The sequence below is a fragment of the Mastomys coucha genome, unplaced genomic scaffold (genome assembly GCF_008632895.1).
Source record: "Mastomys coucha isolate ucsf_1 unplaced genomic scaffold, UCSF_Mcou_1 pScaffold9, whole genome shotgun sequence".
NCBI classification, from domain to species: Eukaryota; Metazoa; Chordata; class Mammalia; order Rodentia; family Muridae; genus Mastomys; species Mastomys coucha.
In genome coordinates this window covers 105,879,628-105,887,950 of record NW_022196915.1, presented here as the reverse complement: position 1 = coordinate 105,887,950, position 8,323 = coordinate 105,879,628, and positions in this window count along the sequence as shown.

Below are 8,323 nucleotides of genomic sequence, written 5' to 3'. Positions count from 1 at the left end.
AAAAAAAAAAAAAAAAAAAACCTTATTATTTTATTTTGTGTGAATGTTTGTGCCTGAGTGTATGTATGTACATGTGGTGCCCCAGAGACAAGAAGAGGGCATGGACACCCTGAAACTGGTGTTATAGGAGGTTGTAAGCTGCCATGTGAGTGCTGGGAACTGAACCTGGGTTTTCTGCAAAAGCACCAAGTACGCTCAGCTGATGAGCCATCTCTCCATTCCCAGAAACTCTTATTTTTGGCTAAGGATTTGTCAATACATGTCTGTGCTATAACAGAATGCCACAGGGTGGTGGCTTAGGTGAAAGAGACATCTTCTTATTGAATTTTAGGACTCTGAGAAGTCTAAGATTGAGACATGCATTTCACAGCTCAAGGACTTGGCTTGGCAGGTAGAAGTTTCTTGCCACTCAGGCCTGACAACTTGAGTTCACTCCCTGGAAATCACACAACAAGCTAGTTGCCATTATGTGTATGGCACATACACAGCACTCCTGTGGTAAGATGGGAGCCTGCAGCAGGAGTTGGCTAGTTACCCTGAAGTCAACAAGAAGAACTCTGCCTTGACAAGGTAGAAGGCAAGAACCGACTCCCGAAGGCGCTTGTCCTCTGAGCTACCCACACAGGCTACAGCATATGCATGCCCACACTCACACACTTAAAACATATCCACATATACAAAATAAACAAATAAAAATTCTGAAGAAATGTGTGTGCCTCATAAACATCCTGTTTGCTGTTGTGTGGCATAAGCCAGAATCTCTTGTGTAAGGACCATGCATTGGTTGCTTTTGAAATACCTGATAACAAGCAACTTAGGAGAGGAAGGGCTCAGTGTGACATCGGTCTTTTGAATCAATATGACATGAGCTGTATGTAGTTTAGGCAAGAAGTGAGTGGGGTCGAAGTTCATCCCAGTCATCCTCTGGGAAAGAGGGAAAGACATCAGTGAGTGTCAGGAGCCATAATGGGACAAGCTAATAACTAGCAGGTGATCATCCTGAAATGGCCTGCTTCGGATTATTATATAATCTGCCACAGGTGAGCCCTTATTAAGCAAAGCTGTCAGGGATTTATTTTAGGAAAGATTCCTGCTATTAATATGCTTTTCCTGTTATTATTATACACATATAATAATCACTAAATAATAGCACACCCCTTTGGAGCAGATCTCTGCAGATCCATGAAGTTGTACTGTCTTATAGTGATGCTATATAGAAAAATGTTAAGACTTAAGTCTTAATGATGATCCTATAAGAATTCCTAAAATTAGCCAGGCAGTGGTGGCTCATGTCTTTAGTCCCAGCACTTGGGAGGCAGAAGCAGGCAGATTTCTGAGTTTGAAGCCAACCTGGACTACAGAGTGAGTTCCAGGACAGCCAGGGCTATACAGAGAAACTCTGTCTCAAAAAACAAAAAAACAAAAACAAAAAAAAGAATTCCTAAAATTATATCAGTAATTATTAAGCTCATTCATAGTGGGACTGCTATAGGTTCTTTTCTGATAGTTAAAACTGCAATGAGAACTCTGCCAGTCTCCCAAGTGTCAGCAGTTAATTGCTCTTAGATAGTGACCAGTCTTTCTCCTACTCCAAGCACATTCCAAGAGTTTATAAAACAATTAACCAAAGGTCATAAAAAGGGAACTAACGATTTCTGATAAGAAATTGTATATTCACTGATTGATAATTGTATATTCACTAAGTTATTAGTGAAGTTTTGTATAGATAAACCCAGTCAATATTTTAATCTTCTGTCCTAGGACCTATAATAAATGGTTAGTTCGATGCCCTCTTCTGGCATACAGGTGTACATGCAGATAGAGGACTCATACGCATAAAAAAATTAGTTTTCACACAGTGAGGACTGTTGACATGGCTCAGGGGTAGGAGCCTGAGTCTCTTGATATGATGCAATAAGAAACATACAATATCACTGTTGGAGGTCTGGTGCCCACATGACCCAAGCTGAAGGGCATGCTGTTAAACCACAGGGTAGTCCATGTAAATGTGTTGAGGCCATAGAAAGCTAGAGGACCGTGACAGGGCTGCAGGGATGTCTCAGAGGTTAAGAGAGAATGCAAGTGACCAAGTTCGATTCCCAGCACCCACATCACAACTTCCTGTAACTTCAGCACCAGGTATCTCACAGCCCTCTTCTGGCTTTCCGAAGCACTGCACTCTTGTGCACATTCTCACACACATATATGGATTGAAAATAAATTTTAATTTTTATTAAAATAAATTTAATTAAAATTTATTTAAACAAAAACAAAAGTTTTGAAACAAAGGACAGAAGATGTACCTTCACAAATGAGTGTCAAAGGAACACACAAAGTTTCTCGGTATCTCCAGTCATTGGAGAAATGTAAATTAAAACCCCTGGGAAAAGCCTCTGTTGATTGGCATCTGCTAATCAGAATCGGAGCTCTTTTAATCCAGATCTTATACAGTCTATTAACCTTCTTCAAAGGTAGTCAGAGATGTAAAACTCTGTTTAGAAAGCTCTCCATGTGGTGACTCAGACCTGTAAGCTCAGCACTCATGAGGCAGAGGCAGGAGGATTCTAAGTTTGAAGCAAGCATAGGCTACATAGTATAAACTGAAGGCCATGGTTTGGACCACATAGCAAGACCCTGTCTCAAAAAACAAAATCAAAACAAAAAACTGAGAGAGAATACACCCCCCCCCACACACACACCACACACACATACACACACACACACCATACAAACACACGCACGCATGCACACACTACACACCACACACATACACCATACACACACACACACACACACACAAGCGCACACACATATATATGTATATATTCTCCACAACTTACTAACCTCAGGCAAGGTTGAGGGTATTTACAAGTGATCTCTGCTATTTTGTCCTGTGTTCTTTTCTGATGTGCTTGTCCAAAAGTCTGTCAGTTAAATTGAGGGCACAAGCTTATGAATCATTTACATGTTGTTGTCAAAGTCTTTCTGGAGCGGCGAAGCAAGACTTGCTGAGAACCTACTCCTCTGTAAGAGTGTTTCGAATGCCAGCAAGGAACACGGATCTTTCTGACATTGTGCTTTCCTGATCCCCAGCCTCCACTTTTGGCTCTGTAAAAATCCCGAAACTTCACCATTTCTTCTCAGAATCGAAGACTATGTAGGAGTTGTTAAGGCCTGGGTGACTATTGTCTGTCCTGCCATCCATTTGTGTTGTTACAAGGAAACTTTCTCATGCCCCAGTTGACTGCATATTCCGTTATGTCTGTGTTTTGCTGTTCTTGGGAACTGTACTGGCTGGTTTTGTGTGTCAACTTGACACAAGCTGGAGTTATCACAGAGAAAAGAGCTTCCCTTGAGGAAATGCCTCCATGAGATCCAGCTGTAAGGCATTTTCTCAATTAGTGATCAAGTGTGGGAGGGCCCCTTGTGGGTGGTGCCATCCCTGGGCTGGAAGTCCTGGGTTCTATAAGAAAGCAGGCTGAGCAAGCCAGGGGAAGCAAGCCAGTAAGTAACATCCCTCCATGGCCTCTGCATCAGCTCCTGCTTCATAACCTGCTTGAGTTCCAGTCCGGACTTCCTTTGGTGATGAACAGCAGTGTGGAAGTGTAAGCTGAATAAACCCTTTCCTTCCCAACTTGCTTCTTGGTCATGATGTTTATACAGGAATAGAAACTAAGAGAGGAACCAATCACAATAGAAGTCCGTTAGAACTGCTTTTATATTTAGCCACAATAAACTTGTACCTGAACCTATATGTAAGGTTTTTGATTTTATAAGCTACCCCTGGGATGGGCCCCATCATACGAAAGACACCTGCACCAATATAAGAAGTCATTTGGAGGAAAACTTCCATTTTGAGTAGGGGTCAAATAAAGTTTAAGTTCCCAAGACCCCCCTGGGAACTGACATCCTACTTAACAGAAAAAGGCATGTATGTGGGTGACTGACATCCTGGTTGACAAGTGAGGACATGAATGTTAAATACGGCAAGTCTCCTGCCACAGTTGAATACCTCAACCAATGGGAACAGGATAAATGTACAACAAAGACATGCCCCCAAGGAAATCCCATATCCCTAAATCCCAATTGATGGAATAAATTTGGCACACATGTTTGTGGATTTTAGGCTTAAAAGCTTTGTGATATTCTGGCTAGGGGTCCCAGTTCAGTTCCTGAATCTGGATTGCATCACTGATTGATCTCTCTTGGGGTGTGCATTCTGTAAACCAGCCCTGTTTGACTGAGATCTCCCTGTCTCAGTGGTTTGTACGGCAATTCCCAGACCCCAACACAAGTTACTTCCCAGCAGATACCAGGAGGAGGAATACCTCTGGGGGGTTCCCTAAAGGCCACATCACTAGCAACTACCTCTATGCAACCCACATCAATATCCCACTCCTACAGTAGCCGAGGATACCCCAGCCCTAGATGCAGCCCTGAAGCTGAATTGGTGTTCATGGACCAATGAATTTATTTATTTATTCTTTACTTTTATAATTAATTTGTATGTGTGCACACACATGTGCTTGCATATATGCAGGTACAAGCCAGAGGACAACCTTGGGGCCATCCTTAGGGATTCACCTCCTTTGAGACAGGATCTCTCATTGGCCTAAAGCCAGTTGTGCTTATGCATCAAGATGTAAGCTCTCAGCAGCTGCCCCCATGCCATGCCTGTCTACCTGTTGTCATACTTCCTACCATGATGGTCATGGACTCTAACATCTGAAACTGCAAGCCCCAAATAAACTCTTTTTCTTATAAGTTGTCTTGGTCATGATGTCTAATCATGGCAATTGAAAAGTAACTAAGACAATCACCAACTAGGCTAGTCTGTTCAATCAGTGAGAGCCTCAGAGGCGATCTCCGCAGCTGTGGGGTACAAACACACAATGATATTCAACATTTTGTGTGGGTTCTGAAGAGCAAATGCAGGTCTTTATGCTTGTGGTTAAGTACAGATGCTTGCTGACTGAGCCATTCCCCTGGCCCCACAAATGAATTTAATAAGCACAAAATGAACTTATTCACAACAGGATCCAGATGAAGAGAGCCATGACTCATGGGGTCCAGAAGACACGAGTTCACAAACTGTAAGCTTTTAGAAATGCATTCCAGCCAGGGATTGCTGGCTTCAAGTTAGTGAGAGGCCCTGCCTCGGGGGAAGGAGAAAGTGAAAGAGCAGAACATACAAGGTCCTCCCTGGATTTCACAGGCACATTTACCCTCACACAGGTATACACACACATATGCACACACATACACATACATACACATACATATACACACACGTACACACACATACTCACACACATATACACACATACATACATATACACATACACACACGTACACACACACACACGTTTTGGGAAATATTAAAAACGGACAGCAAGTTCCTACACCCAGCTACTCTCTGCCCCAACAGCTACCGATCGCGGTCCTCCCAGCTCTGGTTCGTTTGTCTCAGTGCTGCCTGTACCTTCTCATCCATCTACCTCCAATGGCTAGTTGTCACAAATCCCCTTAACCCAGTAAATCAAAACTCTAGAAGCTTATTATTAACCAGTCAGATTTATATACCAATAAATTCTCAATACACAAGATGCTCACACAATTTCAGAGCCAATTGATAATGATACAAGCTGCCCACCTAGATTAGACAAGTTATCCCAATGATTCTATCCTTTATGATATTCATAGCTACCTGTGGCTATTTAAAGCCGCGTGAAATCTGGATTATCTCCTCTTGCTCCATCTTTCTTCCTTCCCCCTTCCTGTCCCTCCATGTCTGTCTCTGCCACTCTTCGCTCCACCTCCCTTTTCCCTGTCCAATCACAGACTTCTTATTGTATTAATAATTAAATTAATTGGACAGGGAAATCCTGCTACACACACAAACAACTAAATAAAAAAACAAAATCTTGGCACTGCTCTTGCTATATCTTTAAATGTCATCTCACTTCTGTGGCTAGGAAACATCCTGAAGGCTTTGAAATCAGTTTTCACTATTCAGACTCGAAGGCATTTTTCTTACAAGTACCATTATTCAGGATAGAGGTATTGTTTTTAATTACTTATTTATTGTGCCGGAGTTTTTCTGTGTAGCCCTGGCTATTGTGTAGACAGGCACTGGCTCTGTAGATTAGGCTAACCTCCAACTCAGAGATCTTCCTGTCCCTGCTAATGAACCCCCTACCAAATGAGCTATGGCCACAGCTTCTCTTGGTTCTTTGAAGCTGCTTCTCCTGCAGCATTTGGCATTGAAAACAAATGAAACAGGTGTTACCTCAAAGGGGATGAAGAGTTTAATTTGGAGCCAAACGTGAATGATTGTCATACGGTATCATGCCTCTCTCATGGGGTGCCTGGGTGTCACTGTACCAGGCCGGGGGAGGCAGGGAAAGTCTGAAATGGGGGTGCACAGCTTGTGTCTTCCTTCGGGAAGGGGAAACAGTGGGGATCTGGGGTGAAAGCTGTGGTTCTCATTCTCCTCTTGCTTGGAGTCAGGAAGAGGGGGGGACGTCCCCATTAACCGGGGCAGGAAGGGGAAGGTGGGGCCTGGGATGAGCAGAACTGGTCTAATTGGAAGTGAGTACCAAGAGAGTATGAGGGGCTGGAGGAAAGAAGGCCTTCCTAGGGAGTTTTAGGTGCAACTCTTAAGAAGAAGGCTTTCCGCAGGGCGGTGGTGGCACACGCCTTTAATCCCAGCACTTGGGAGGCAGAGGCAGGCGGATTTCTGAGTTCGAGGCCAGCCTGGTCTACAGAGTGAGTTCCAGGACAGCCAGGGCTATACAGAGAAACCTTGTCTCGGGGAAAAACAAACAAACAAACAAACAAACAAACAAACAAAAAGATGAAGGCCTTCCCCAAGGCGATTCTTAATGAAGAACCGGTCCTTGCTTGTTCATACTGGTTTGTTGATGGTGGATGTGAATGCACACACTTTATTTGGGGTGAACCAGGGACTAAATACCTTTCCTGGAAAGGAACACCCAGGAAGAGAAGCTCATTGGCTGAAGGCTCAGGGCTCTCTAGGGACCTCATCTGCACGCAGAAGAACTCCAGGGATGTGTCCCACTAAGAAGAACTCCTGGTGTTTATGCTACCTGTCTCAGTGCCCACGGTCCTCAGTGGGCTGCCATGGTTGCCTGTTCCAGTGCAGGGAGAGGCAGGTAGGGAATGGCTCCACCCCTGCCATTCTGAGATTCCCAGGATTTGAGCTCATTCAACCTTACCATTCTTTTTTTTTTTAAGGCAATCTTTTCTTTTTTTTTATTAGATATTTTCTTTATTTACATGTCATATGATTTTTCTTTTCCCAGTTTCCCCTTCCAGGAAACAAACAAACAAACAAAAACAACAAGAACAAACGCCTGTTGGCTCCCCCTCCCCATGCCTGCCATCCCACCCTCTCCCACTTATTGGCCCTGGCATTCCCCTACACTGGGGCACAGAACCTTCACAGGACCAAGGACCTCTCCTCCCATTGATGATTGATTTTGCAATCCTCTACTATACACATGCTGCCAGAACAATCAGTCCTACCATGTATACTCCTTCAACCTTACCATTCTTATGCTTGTCTGGCAACAAGGTCCCACATGCCCTACAAGCAACCATCACATGGAAATATGGATTCAGATTATCCCTGATTCCATGTTCCAAGCTGGTAACAACTTTTATAAGTTGTATGGTAACACAACAAAGAACACCATACATCTAGACACTTCTAAATGCATTGATGGCAGTGTCAGGTGGGTGGGACACAGAAAGGCTGGGTGCTGTCTGATAGCTTTTAAGCTTTTCGTTTGGTGGTCCTAGCTGTCTGCACACTCCTAATGGTCTCAAATATGGTAGCTCACATACGGAGGATGGCAATAACCAGCTATCAAGAGAGCTGAAGAAGGCCTGAGACAAATTGGCCCCAGACTTGCAACATTTCCAACAGTCTACAAGCACAGGGGTCTGATTAGCAACCAGCCTCTGGAAAAGGCTCAGTAGGAGCGGCTCTTCTTTCTGGGATCCCATTGCTCACTACGTAGCTGAGAATGACTGTGGAATCTGGATTTTCTTGCTACCGTGTCTCAAGTACTGGAACTACAGGCATATGATACCACGCCCAGCTATAAAGCTATCTGTTAATTCTACCTTAAACATTTTAAATTTTATTTTGAATTATGTGTATGTATGTGTGTGCCCCCTGTGTGTGAATGTTTGTAAGTGAATGTAGGTGCCCTTGGAGGCCTGCTACGCACACTTGTCTACTCCAGTCACATCCAAAATATCAGGGATAAAATCCTGATAAAGGATAAGAGGCAAT